Source organism: Callorhinchus milii, unplaced genomic scaffold, assembly GCF_018977255.1.
Source record: "Callorhinchus milii isolate IMCB2004 unplaced genomic scaffold, IMCB_Cmil_1.0 Scaffold2, whole genome shotgun sequence".
Lineage (NCBI taxonomy): Eukaryota > Metazoa > Chordata > Chondrichthyes > Chimaeriformes > Callorhinchidae > Callorhinchus > Callorhinchus milii.
Window position 1 is genome coordinate 123,099,224 of NW_024704743.1, and position 14,292 is coordinate 123,113,515.

At 51.1% G+C, this 14,292-nt stretch overlaps 1 protein-coding gene across 1 annotated transcript in view; it reads left to right on the forward strand.

Annotated features, from left to right (window-relative positions):
* Positions 1–14,292, forward strand: part of LOC103191585 (integrin alpha-X-like) — a gene marked incomplete in the record, with an annotated part of 145,644 nt that overhangs the window by 125,257 nt on the left and 6,095 nt on the right.

Here is a 14,292-nt window from a genome sequence, read left to right on the forward strand (position 1 = left end):
GCAACGCTGGAGGCTGATGCTGCCAGAGCCTGAGGTGCTGAGGCGCTGGCGTGAGCCAATCAGGAGGGCTTCAGTCTTGTTGACATACATCTATAGGAAATTTGCCTCATCCAGGACTTGATGACCGAAAGGCAGTCTGTCAGGACAGCAGTGGTACTGGAGTTGAGGGTGGAGGCAGAAAGATAGAGTTGGGTGTCATCCGCATACATGTGGAAGTTGACCCCATGTCTGCGGATGATGTCACCAAGGGGGAGCATGTAGATATTAAAGAGGAGAGGGCCAAGGACAGAGCCCTGGGGGACACCAGATGTGACAGTGCGGGGCTGAAGGAGAAACCATTAGAGGCAGCAAAGTGGAGACGGTCAGAGAGATAGGATTCGATCCAGGCAAGGACAGGTCTGCAAAAATTAAGATGTTCAGAATGTCATTAGTGACTGACCAGGGCTGTTTTCGTGCTATGGGCAATGCGGAAGCCGGATTGGAGGGATTGAAAGAGGGAATGGCGAGAGAGAAAGAAGTGGAGTAGAAGGAGGATTTGGCTTAACCCATGGAGAGGCGATTCGCCAAATGACTAACAACCAGATTCCTACTTACTGCTGGATAAACGGAGGCATGTGGAGTAAGGAAACTTGTCTAAAGTTTTACCCTTCCCGGGAATCAAACTCAGGTCCTCTCGCTTGCGAGGTGAGTGCTCTAACCACTGCATTACAGGACTCTACGAACAAGAATGAAGACAGCTTTCACCCCACTCCAGGTTCTGTGACCCCATCAACCACATCCTCGCCTGGCTCCACTGGCTCCCCTTGTCCCAGAGGATTGAGTCCAAAATCCTCTTTGTCACCTTTAAAGCCCTCCACAGTTTTGTTCCTCCCTACCTCTGTGACCTACTAAACCCTTACAACAATTTGCAGATTCACCAGAATGATACCAGGGCATAAAGGGTTAAATTATGAGGACTGGTTGCATAAACCTGGTTCTGTATTCCCTTGAGTTTAGAAGGTTGAGGTCTGATCTGATTGAGATGTTTAAAATAATAAAGGGACTCAATGGGATAGCTGCAGAGAAACTATTTCCTCTGGTGGGAGAATCCAGAACAAGGGACATCATCTTAAAACTAGGCCACTTAGGAGTGAAATCAAGAGGCAGTTTTTCACCCAAAGGGGAGTGGAAATCTGGAGCTCTCTCCCCCAAAAGGATGTGGATGCTGGTTCTAACACCAAGTTGTATGAGGAACGAACAGGAAGCCAGAACCAGCCGAGAGGAGGCATCGGGTGGTGGAGTGAGGGGTCGAGCAGGTTTGAAAGGGAGGGAGGTGCCAGGGCATGAAGTGATTTGAAAATGAGTGAAAGGGTCTTGAAATCGATCTGTTGATAGCCAGTGATTGAGAACCAGTGAGGAGAGAGGTGGGGATGGGGTTATGAGTTTTGTGCAGGTGAAACTCCTTACCCCCGTCACACCGGTCCTTGCCAAAGAGTGGTGGAGTTTTGAATTAATTGGATTTTGTGTATGGTGGAGCTGAGGAGACCAGCGAGGAGACCATTGGAATAGTCCAGCCAGGAAGTGCCAGGGGATCCATTCACATTGTCCAGACTGAGGTGGATAGATATATGTTAGGTCAGGGTATCAGGAATATGGGGCAAAGGCAGGTAATTGGAGTTGAGGTACAGATCAGCCATGATCTTATAGAATGGCGGAACAGGCTCAAGGGGCAAATGGCCTACTCCTGCTCCTACGTTCCTATATATTAACAACACTTAGTATTTACACAGAGCCCTTCACTGCGTATAACCGAATGTTTGAGAATGGGGAGGATGTAAGAACGATGGAAAGAAACACAGGGAATGATACCGTGCCCGTTCTTTGTTAACCTCACAGCCTCTGTTTAACTAACAGTAAGTAGGAACCCGGTTGTTTGTCGATTGGTGGATCACTTTCCGGTGGTAAAAAAATAATAATTTTTTAATAATAATAATCCCTTAAAAAAAAATTGGTCACTTAATCCACGACTGTTTGTGGGTCACTGCTGTGCATAATTGGCTGCTGGTTTCGCCCACAAAATATACAGTCAATTCACTTTACAATATATTTTGTGAAGCGTTTTGGGACGGCTCAACGACGTGATAGGGCGCAATATTAAATGCAAGGCTAACAGTTATTACTATTGTATAAGCTATGTAGCGTGATGGCCAGCTGTGACAAGACCCCACCTCACCTTCCACTGTTTAAAATAACATTCAACTCGTCCTCACACACCTCGTCTACTCCGCAATTCTTCTGCAGAGGAAGCTGTAACAAAACACAAAGTGATGAAGTTACACATACACACACACACACACACACACACACACATTGTGTGCCAGCCCGGCTCAGTCGCTGTGCGCCAGCCCGGCTCAGTCGCTGTGCGCCAGCCCGGCTCAGTCGCTGTGCGCCAGCCCGGCTCAGTCGCTGTGCGCCAGCCCGGCTCAGTCGCTGTGCGCCAGCCCGGCTCAGTCGCTGTGCGCCAGCCCGGCTCAGTCGCTGTGCGCCAGCCCGGCTCAGTCGCTGTGCGCCAGCCCGGCTCAGTCGCTGTGCGCCAGCCCGGCTCAGTCGCTGTGCGCCAGCCCGGCTCAGTCGCTGTGCGCCAGCCCGGCTCAGTCGCTGTGCGCCAGCCCGGCTCAGTCGCTGTGCACCAGCCCGGCTCAGTTGCTCGCACTCTCGTCTCCAAGTCAAAAGGTTGTAGGTTTGAGCCGCCCAACATGGGGCGAGAGAGAGGGAGAGAGCACCGCATTGTCGGAGGCATCATCCTTCGGATGAGACGTTAAGCCTCACTCCCTGTCCGTGCCCTGGGGGATATTAAAGACCTCCTGTTGCGCTAGATGGGGCGGGTGGGGGAGGGGTGGGTGGAGCGAAGGGAGTTTCTCTCTCTCCCCCAGTGTCCGTGAAGAGCACTATATCAATGCAACAAAACAAATCAAATTTGCATAGCGCCTTTCAGGTCAGCAGGACATCTCAAAGTGCTGGACAGTCAGGGATCTGCACGCGAGCTGGTGGTTGGGATCAGGAGGGATGGATGTCAGAGAAGGTAGGGGAAGGAGGGTGAGCAAAGGCACGGTCAAAGAGGAAGGTCTTGAGACAGTTCCTGAAGGAGGCACGGGACGAGGCAGAGGGACTGTGGGATGGAGTTCCAGAGGGTGGGGGTAGAGAGTGTGAGGCCCGCCCACCAATGGTGGGGCAGGGGACATGAAGCAGATCGGAGCCCACTGAGCGGAGAGGACGGACAGTTTGGGGATTAGTAGGTCGCAGAGGTAGGGAGGGGAAAGGTTGTAGAGGACTTTGAAGATGAGGACCAGGAACTTAACTGTATCCTCCGAATAATGGGGAGCCTGTGGAGTCGGGTGAGGATGTGGGTGATGGGGTTGCAGAGCCTGGTTTGGGAGAGGACATGGGTTGCAGAGTTCTGGATGACCTGCAGCCTATGGAGGGAGGAGTTGAGAGGCCGACAAGCAGGGAGTTTGCGTAGTCAAGTTTGGATGTAATATATGCGTGGATGAGGGTTACTGTGAGAGACAGTGGGGTAGATGGGCAATGTTGCGGAGGTAGGGAAAGGTGGAGTGGGTCATGGCATGGATGTGGGGTTGCAGGACGAGACGCTGAGGTTCTTTTTTCGGCTCCATGTGGTGTAAAGTGCATCTATGAAGGATGATGCTGTCAGCGCCTGAGGTGTGGAGGCTCTAACGGGAGCCAAGCAGGAGGGCCTCAATCTTGTTGACATTCAACTGGAGAAAGTTAGCTCTCATCCAGATCTTGATGTCTGACGGGCAGTCTGTGAGGACAGCAGTGGTCCTGGAGTCGAGGGTGGAGGCAGAAAGATAGAGTTGGGTGTCATCCGCATACATGTGTAAGTTGACCCTATGTCTACTGATGATGTCAACAAGGGGGAGCATGTAGATATTGAAGAGGAGGGGACCAAAAACAGAGCCCTGAGAAATGTCACATGTGACGGTGCGGGGGCTGGAGGAGAAGCTATCAGTGGCAACTAAGTGGAGATGGTGGGAGAGGTAGGATTTGAACCAGGTCCATGAAGGTTGAACCGAGAGGAGAGGTGGTGGAGAAAAATAGAATGGTTAACAGTGTGGAAGGCAGCAGAGAGGTCAAGGAGCACAAGGAGGCAGAGAGGGCCCTGGTCACAGATGGACAGAATGTCATTAGTGACTTTGACCAGGGCTGTTTTTGTGCTGAGGGCAGCACGGAAACCTGATTGGAAGGGTTCATAGAGGGAATGGTGGGAGAGGAAAGAGTGAAGCTGGGACGCAACGACTCATTCCAGGGGCTTGGAGAAGAAAGGGAGGTTGGAGATACGGCAGTAACTGGAGAGTAGGGATGGGTCCAGGTAAGGTTTTTTAAAGATGGGGTTAATGACAGAGGGGTGGGAACAGTGCCAGTGGATAGAAGGACAGCAGAGGTAGAGCAGGAGGGAGTGAAATGCAGCTTGAAGTTGCCTTGGATGAGGAAGGCATTTGGAGCAGAGGGAGAAGGAAGATAGGAGGTGGAGATGTTTGGGAGGAAGATGGGGGAGGGTTTGAGAGGCAGTAAATAAGGAGAATTTTGGGGGAAAGGTTGGAGGGATGATAGAGAGTAAGGTGCTCAAAGGGGGGTAAGGTTCCGGAGGAGTAAGAGGACAAGCCGAGTGGGGACTGGGAGATGAGAGCCACACTGTCATCACGGTGGTTAGATCGTGGGGTATGATGGAAGGTGTAGGCGGGTGGTGTGGTCTCTGTCAAGGGGCAGATGTTGCCTGGAGTGACCCAGGTTTCAATGAGAGCGAGAATGTCGATATTTACCTCAGTGATGAGGTCTTGGATGGTGAGTGTTTTATTGGAGAGGGAGCTGGCATTTTGAAGGCAGATGTGGAGGATACAGTTGGTGGTGGAGGAATGTGCGAAACGAGGTGGGGTGGGGGGGTAGGGGGAGGATTGACAGGGAGGGTGGGGATGCAGATAAGGAAGGAGAGTTTGACCCCCGGGGTTACAGACCCCATAGCTTGCCATTGATATCACTGTCTGGCAAGCTTTCCCGCTGCTTGTCCAGCTGGACCACTCTGCCCATTAGGGCTTTGGCTGCAGGGTTAACAGGAGCTGAGTGAGAGGATTCCCTACCCCCAGAGGCAGAACTTACCAGCACAGAGAGAGCCTGATCACACTGTGGATTGAGGATAGGCTGGTATCCCTCTGCTGTCTCAGGCGGAGTCTCTAACAATGTGAAGCTGACATTGAGCCAAATAGGAGAGAAGTAATCCTCAATGCAGTCCTGTAAAGGGCAACAGAACACAACCAAGATTTTAGCCACAATTATAAAACGTCAGTCCTTGTGGGTTTATTCCGGGCGAATGACCTGTCTCATTCGAACAACGGCACCTCTGACAATTTGGTGATCTCTTTGTCTCCCCGCCCCCAGTGCTGTGCTGGAGCATCAGCTTAGACTGTGTGATTCCAAGTGCCCGAGGAGTAGGGGGCTCGAACCCACAACCTTCTGACTCAGAGGCAAGAGCGCGAGTGAAGGAGCCAGGCTGAGACCCAGCGACTGGGCCAGGCTGACTCCCAGCGACTGAGCCAGGCTGACTCCCAGCGACTGAGCCAGGCTGACTCCCAGCGACTGAGCCAGGCTGACTCCCAGCGACTGAGCCAGGCTGACTCCCAGCGACTGAGCCAGGCTGACTCCCAGCGACTGAGACAGGCTGACTCTCAGCGACTGAGCCAGGCTGACACCCAGCGACTGGGCCAGGCTGACACCCAGCGACTGGGCCAGGCTGACACCCAGCGACTGGGCCAGGCTGACTCCCAGCGACTGGGCCAGGCTGACACCCAGCGACTGGGCCGGGCTGACACCCAGCGACTGGGCCGGGCTGACACCCAGCGACTGGGCCGGGCTGACACCCAGCGACTGGGCCGGGCTGACACCCAGCGACTGGGCCGGGCTGACACCCAGCGACTGGGCCAGGCTGACACAATATAAAATTGATTGGGTGACTCACCCTATAATATGGCTTCTTGAATCAAAGAAGCATCCATTCTATCCTGTGGCAGTGTCTAACCAGCTAAAACCACATAGCTTGCCATTGAGAACATTATCTGGCAAGCTTTCCTGCAGCTGGGACCACCTTATCCAGTGAGAAGATTCCCAGTGACTGGTCTGCCCTTCGAGGTCCTGCTGATGACCCAGGCTGGGCTGTGCTGTCATCAGCAGTGAGTGCCCTGGAATACTGTGGACCTGCGTGGCTCAGGAACTGGACTAGCGACCGTCACAGAGGGCTGGCTCCATTATAATAATAATAATCCTTGCGTTTGATATCGCGTCTAATCACATTTTCAAGACCTCTCAATGCACTTCACAGACTTTATATATTTTGTGGGTGAAACACGGCAGCCAATTGCGCACAGCAGTGTCCCACAAACAGTCGTGGATTGAGTGAATAAATTATTATTTTTTTGAAGGAAAGCGAAAGGCCAATCAACTAATAATCGGGTTCCTCCTTCCTTAGTGGAGTCCTGTAGCTCAGTGCGTAGAGCACTCGCTTTGCAAGCGAGAGACCTGGGTTCGATTCCTGGTAAGGTGAAACATAGGAACATAGGAATTAGGAGCAGAGGTAGGCCATTCAGCCCCTCGAGCCTCCCCCGCCATTCAATAAGATCATGGCTGATCTTCTAACCCAACTCCGTCTGCCCGCCTTATCCCCATATCCTTTAATCCCTCTCTCCTTCAGAAACCTATCAATCTCAGCCTTGAATATGTTCAAGGAAAGAGCATCTACAGCCTTCTGGGGTAGAGAATTCCATAAATTCACTACCCTCTGAGTGAAGAAGTGTTTCCTCAACTCTGTTTGAAAAGGCTGTCCCTTAATCTTAAGATTGTGACCCTTAGTTCTAGGTTCTCCAACCAGGGGAAATACTCTCGCACTGTCCCCTCTGTCAAGAATCTTATATGTTTCTATAATATCACCCCTAATTCTTCTATATTCTAGAGAATATCGGCCCAAGTCTATCCTCGTAACTCATCCCCCTCATCCCAGGAACTAACCTAGTGAAGCTATGCTGCACCCCCTCTGAGGCGAGTATGTCCTTTCTTAAATAACCTTGGGCAAGTTTCTTACTCCACACGCCCGATAATAATCCCTCAAAAAAAAACAATAATAAATTGGTCACTTCAATCCATGACTGTTTGTGGGTCACTGCTGTGCGCAATTGTCTGCCGCATTTCACCCACAACATATGCAGTCAGTACACTTTACAGTATATTCTGCGAAGCGCTTTGTGACGTCTAGAAGATGTGAAAAGCGCTATATCAAATGCAAGGATTATTATTATTACTTACTGCTAGGCAAACAGGCGCGTGTGTGTGGAGTAAGGAAACTTGTTGAAAATTTCACCTCACCTGGGAATCGAACCCAGGTCCTCTTGCTTGCGAGTCGAGCGCACTAACCACTGAGCTACAGCACACAATGAGGAATTTAGTCTCGTTTGTGCGTTCACAAAACAAACAGTGAAGAAAGTGAAATATTTAAACACTCGGAAAAAAATCTCCAGGAAACGTAAATGAAGTTAGCCATAGACTAACTCAAAACAGGGGTGTGAGGAGCTGGGGCAGAGAAGGCAAGGGGAGAGGAAAGTGCTTCTATTTAAACTGTTCCAGGGTTCACAATCCAATACGGGCACAGTGGGCTGATCAGTCACTCTCCTGTGTTGAGAAGGTTTTATGTCTCTGGCGGAGCCTTATCGTGTCTGTGAGACGTCTCAAAGCGCTTCACAGGATATGGCATCTGTGTGATGTCAGCTCTGCAATACTGAGGCTTTGTTTCAGCACCGCAGATATGTGGCGGGTGGGGGGGTGTGGGGGTTAAACCAATCCTTTATAAAGACAGCCAGCCCTTGGGAGCCTGAAATCCTCTGGGTGTGTCCGCAACAAGACCGCAGCAATAGCGCTGCACATAGTGTACAGCATCACCACCTGCTGGTGAAGTAACGGTACTGCGGCCTGAGCTGAGCAAACTGTAGGGTTTGGTCATTCACTCTCTTAAACAATTCCGACATTGCGTTGCCAAACCTGTCATCTTGGAGCCAATTCAGCTTCGAGGAGACCCCACTTCCCCCCCACCCCCAGGAGGAGAGAGCAGGGAGACAGAGAGACTCACAGGGATGAATATATTTTGTTCCACGCAGATTTCTTTCTGACTGATTGAGAGGTTCCTTGTCAGAGATCTCTGTGAAGCTGAGAATGTAACACGTCTCTGCTGCCTCTCCGAATCCAGGTCCAAACGGTAGGTGAGGTGTATGCTCATCTCTCCTGTACATTACAGCGGGCGACAAAAAGACAAACCATCTTAGGTTCAACGATAATGACTGCCGTGTTTCATCCACCAAATCTCATTTGATTCCCGGGCGGGCAGTCCGAAACCTTAGGCCAGTTTCCTTATAATAATCCTTACAGTTGACATCATCGTCCTTACATTTCATACAGCGCCTTATTACGTTGTTGAGACGTTTCAAAGCGCTTCATAGAATATACTGTCAAGTGAATTGACTGTATATTTTGTGGGAAAACGCAGCAGCCAATTGCTCACATAGTGTCTCACAAACAGTCGTGGATTGAGTGACCAATTTATAAATACTTTTTGTTGGAGAGATTATTGCCCCCGGAAAAGCGATCCGCCGATACACTAATAACCGGGTTCCTACTTACTGCCAGGTAAACAGAGGCGTGTGGACTAAGCAAAATTGACCAATATTTTGCTCTGCCCAGGAATTGTACTCAGGTCCTCTTGTTTGCGAGGGGAGCGCTCTAACCACTACACGACAGGACTCCTCCACCTTAGGCAAGTTTCCTTTACTCCACATACTTCTGTTTACTTAGCAGTAAGTCGGAACCCGGCTGTTATTCGATTGGCGGTTCGCTTTTCGGGCGTAATAATCCCTTAAATCCACAACTATTTGTGAGACACTGCTGTGTGCAATTGGCTGCCACCTTTCACCCACAAGGTATACAATAACTACACTTTACAGTATATTCTGTGAAGTGATTAGAGACATCTCAACAAAGCGATAAGGCGCATTATCAAAAGCAAGGATTATTATTGTCACATTGCACTTCGCGGTGTATTCTGTGACAACAAAAACAACAAATGACATTTGCACAGCCTTTCATGTCAGGAGGATGTCCCAAGGCGCTGGACAGTCAAGGAATTGCACCTGAGCACTTAGAAACTAACTGCACAGAATGATTTAAACTGTAATAACACAATAATAATATTCCTTGCATTTGATACCGTGCTTTGTCACAACAGCGCCGTGGGAGAACTTTAACATCCGCCCTGAACAGGGCACAGATGGGGAGTGAGTGAAGTGTAAAGTCCCATCCGAAGAACTGCAATGTGACTCTCTCTCCCCCCAGCACTGCTCTGGAGTGTCATCTTAGTCCAAGTCCCGACATGTGGGGGGCTCGAACGCACAACCTTCGGAATCGGGAGCGAGACAGCGACTGACTGAGTCAGGCAGGACCCCAGGAATGTACAAACCTGGTTTGCCTGGCGACAGCAAGTGGAAGCAGATCGATGCATTGGTTACTGGCCCTTGGAAGTCAAGAGGTGTTTGGTTGCACAAGAAATCCTCCAGAGGAATTTTCTGGGGCCTGAAGGTAACACTGGCCGTCACGTTGATGACGGGTCTCGATCTGAATTAGAAAGATTTTCATTAGTAATTATAATAAACCTTACATTTGATATAGAGCTTTATCACGTCTTCCAGACGTCTCAAAGCACTTCACAGGATATACTGTAAAGTGCAGTGACTATGTATATTGTGGGCAAAACGCAGCAGCCAATTGAGCACAGCAGTGTCCCACAAACATTCGTGGATTGAGTGGCCAAATTATTATTATCCCTGGAAAAGCGACCCGTCAATCGACTAACAAACAGGTTACAAATTACTGCTGGATAAACAGAGGTGTGTGGAGTAAGGAAACTTGTCAAAGGGTTTGTCCTGTCTGGGAATCGAACCCGGGTCCTCTTGCTTGCAAGGCCATTGCTCTAGTCACTACACTACGGCAATTCCCGAGATGCTTATGGGAATGCGAGGAGGGAATGGGAATACTGCTGGCGGCTGGTGATGGGAGCTTCTCACCGGAATACCAGGGCTGTTCCCAAGGCTCCCACAGCCAAATCTGTCAGCCCGTCGCCCGTCAGGTCCCAGATCCCATGAATAGATTGTCCCAGGTATTTCAGGCCAGCTCGGGACACCGCACTGATTCTCTGCGGAAAAACACACGTGTTATTGGGGACAACTCCTCCTACAATAATAATAATAATAAATTGGTCACTTCAATCTACGACTGTTTGTGCGACACTGCTGTGCACAATTGGCTACTGTGTTTCACCCACAAAATATACAGTCAATTCACTTTACAGTGTGTTTGAGACTTCTCGAAGACGTGAAGGTGCTATATCAAATGCAAGGATTATTATTATTTATTTTGAAAGGATTATTACTCTTGGAAAAGTGATCCCCCAATTGACTAATAACCGGATTCCTACTTACTGCTTGTGAATTGACTGTATACTTTGTGGGCAAACCCGGCAACCAATTGCGCACAGCAGTGCTCCACAAACAGTTGTGGATTGAGTGACCGATTTATTATTTTTTTTAGGAAGGAAATATTACCCCTGGAAAAGCGACCCACCAATCGACTTACAACCGTGTTACTGCGAGGTAAACAGAGGCATGTGGAGTAAGGAAATGCCCAATATTTCGCCCTGCAGGAGAATCGAACCCAGGTCTCTCGCTTGCGAGGTGAGTGATCTAACCACTGAGCTACAGGACTCCACAATAATATTATGCTTACATTACAACAATAACAATTTGTATTTACACAGCGCACCTGATGCATTGACACAGCGTCCCAGAGTGCTTGACATCGGTGGAGCACGACACTGAGCCGGGTGGGGGGGGCGGGGAGAGGGCGGTGACCATAGGCACGGTCGAAGAGGAAGGTCTTCAGGCGCGACCTGAAGATGGGAAAGGAAGGGGTAAGTTGGAGGGATAGAAGAGGAGTGTTCCAGAGCTTCGGGGCGTAGTGGCTGGAAGTGCGGCCACCAAATTACACACTAGTGCCTCTGTGTGTAATTGTCCTCAACTTCAAAGACCTCCACAACAACAACAACAAAATTACATTGATAGAGAGCCTTTCACGTCGGGAGGACGTCCGAAGACGCTGGACAGTCAGGGGTCAGGACCCGAGCATGAGGGAGGGGTGGGGGAGGGGTGAGGGAAGGCAGAGTGGTGGGAGGGCGACTGAAGCTATGATTGAAGAGGAGGGTCTTGAGCCGCGTCTTGAAGGAGGCGGGAGTAAGTGAGGAGAAGGGACCGTGGGATGGAGTTCCAGAGTGTGGGGGCAGAGAGGCTGAAAGCCCGGCCACCGATGGTAAGGTGGGTCGGGCGGGAGACATGGAGCAGACCGGAGCCCGCTGAACGGAGGCTCCCTGTCACAGAGCTCCTTCCTACCTCTGTGACCTGTTAACACCATATCAATCAGTCCGCTACCTCCCTTTAGCAGACTCAACAACAACAACCCGGACTTATATAGTGACATCCACGTCAGGTGGCTTTTCAGAGTTTAACAATGGTGGGGCCCGAGGCTGAGCCGGGGGAGGGGGAAGGTGACTATAGGCGCGGTTGAAAAGGAAGGTTTTCAGCCGTGACCTGAAGATGGGGAAGGAGGGTGCGAGGTGAAGGGACTGAGGGAGGAAGTTCCAAAGTTTCGGGGCATAGTGGCTGAAGGCACAGCAGCCAATGGTGGAGCGGAGGATTTGGGGGATGCGGAGGAGGCCGGAGCCAGTAGAGCGGAGGCAGCGGGTACTGCTGTGGGGAGAGAGGAGGTTAGCGAGATGGGGTGGGGCAAGGAATGGAGGGGTTTAAACACTAGAGTGAGGATGTTGAAGTGGATCTGCTCTGTGACAGGAGCCAGTGGTGTTTGGCCAGGACTGGAGTAATCAGGGTACGGAGGTCAGTGCGAGTCAGAATGCGGGCGGCGGAGTTTTGAATGAACTGAATTTTGTGAATAGTGGAGGAGGGGAGAGCGACGAGGAGGGCGTTAGAGTCGACCAGCTGAGAGGTGACAAAGGTATGGACAAGGGTTTCGGCAACTTTTGGGGTGAGGTATTGTCAGAGACGGGCAATGTGGTGGAGGTGGAAGAAAGGTGCTGGTCAGGGACTGGTTGTGGGGGAGGAAGGATAACTGGGGTTCGAACCTGATGCCTAAGTTGCGCACGGCTTCAGAGAGTTTTAAGGACAGGTCGGGTAGGTTGAGGAGGTCGGAACCGTGGGTCAGAAGACGTGGGCGGGAGCCAAAGACTATGGCTCCCATCTTGTTGACGTTTAACTGCAGGAAATTTGTGCTCATTCAGCTCCTGATGTCTAACAGACAAACTGACAGAACATCAGGGGACTGAGGGTTAAAGCTGGAGGTGGAAAAGTAGAGTGTCATCCGCATACATGTGGAAGTTAACCCCGTGTCTGCGGATGACATCACCGAGAGGGAGCATATAGATGAGGAAGAGAAGGGGGCCAAGGATGGATCCTTGAGGTATCTACCTCGCAGGTGACCGGGGGGAAGCGCGAAGAAAAAACATTTGTCGAAATGTATTGCTGGCGGTTTGTAAGGCAGGACTCGAACCAAGTGAGTGCGGGTCTCACTGAGGTGGATGATAGAGGACAGGTGGTGGAGCAGGATGGCATGATCGACTGTGTCGAACACGATGGAGAGGTCCAGGAAGACGAGGAGGCAGAGGGAGCCCTGGTCACAGATAGAGAGGTTATCGTTTGTGACCTTCACAAGCACTGTCTCTGTACTGTGGTCAGTCGGAACGGAAACCGGACTGGAGGGGTTAGAGTAGGGTGTGGTGGGAGAGGTGGGCATGAAGTTGGTTGGCAACGATGAGTTCCAGAGCTTTGGCAAGGAAGGCAGGTTTGAGATAGGGCGGGAGTGGCCGAGATTGGAGGGATCGAGGGTAGGTTTTAAGGAGTGGGATGATGACCGCAGGTTTGAGAGTGGGTGGGACTGATCCTGAGGAGAGAGACAGTTAATAGTGTCTGCCAGCAGTGGGCAGAGGAGGGGGAGCTGAGTGATCAGTAGTTGAGTGGGGAGGGGGTCGAGGCAGTAGGTAATGGGTTTCATTGTGGTGATGGTGGATGAGAGGAAGGAGTGATGGGGGCAAATGAATGTAGGGTGGGAGCTATGGTAGGAGCTGAGGGTGGGGTGGGTGAGGGAGACAGAATGGGGGTGGTGGTAGGCGACATGGGGCAGATATGAAGCAGCCAGGCGGATGTTGTCAATTTTAGAGGTAAGGAAGTCCATGACCCCTTCACACGGCATTAGATGTGATGATTGAGGGGCTTAAGGGAGCACACGGATGAGGTGGCGGGTGGTGGAAAATAGGATTTTGTAGTTATTATTGGCCTCCAGTGTGATGTTTCAATAGTGCGCAGTTTTTGCTTGCGACAGGCAGCGGGGTAGGTGTGAAGATGCTCGAGCCACAGCTGGTGGTGAGGCTGTTTTTCTGCCACCTGCACTCGAGCAGCCGGGTTTGGGATGTTAGGGAGCGGAGATGGCTGTTGTACTGGGAGAGCGGTTGGGTTTGGAGACGCTCCTGGATTTCAGGGGACGAGGGAGTTGAAGGTGGAGGAGAGGCGATCATGGAACAGCTTGACAGCTGCTTCAGGGCCGCTGTGGACAGAAGGCCAGTGGGATAGGAGGTCTGAGGATGAGAGGGCTTTTGTGAGGGTCTCAGGGGGAAGCCTCTTCCATGGGCGGAAAAGTGTGATTGGGGCAAGATTGAGGGGAGAGGAATGCGAGAGGAGAAGGAGATGAGGAAGTTGTCCGAGGTGGCTTTGCCCGTGATACACAGATTGGAAATGTCGAGGCTATGTGTGATGATGAAGTCGAGGGAGTGGCCATGGTTGTGGGTCAGCAAGTTGATGTGGAGGGTGAGGTTTAGGGAGCAGAGGAGGGCAATGAAATCTGAGGATGTGGCGCAAGGGGAGTTTAGGTGGAGGTTAAAGTCGCCCATTATGAGCAGGCGATCTGAACAAAGGGACAGGGAGGAGAGCAGAGATATCGGAAAGGAAGGAGCCAGGGGGTTTTGGGGGACGGTAAACCAGGAGAATTTTGAGTGAGAGGGTGAGGTGCTCAAATGAGGAGAAGCAGCCAGAGGAATAATGAGATAATAATGAGATGGAGTCCTGTAGCTCAGTGGTTAGAGCACTCGCTTTG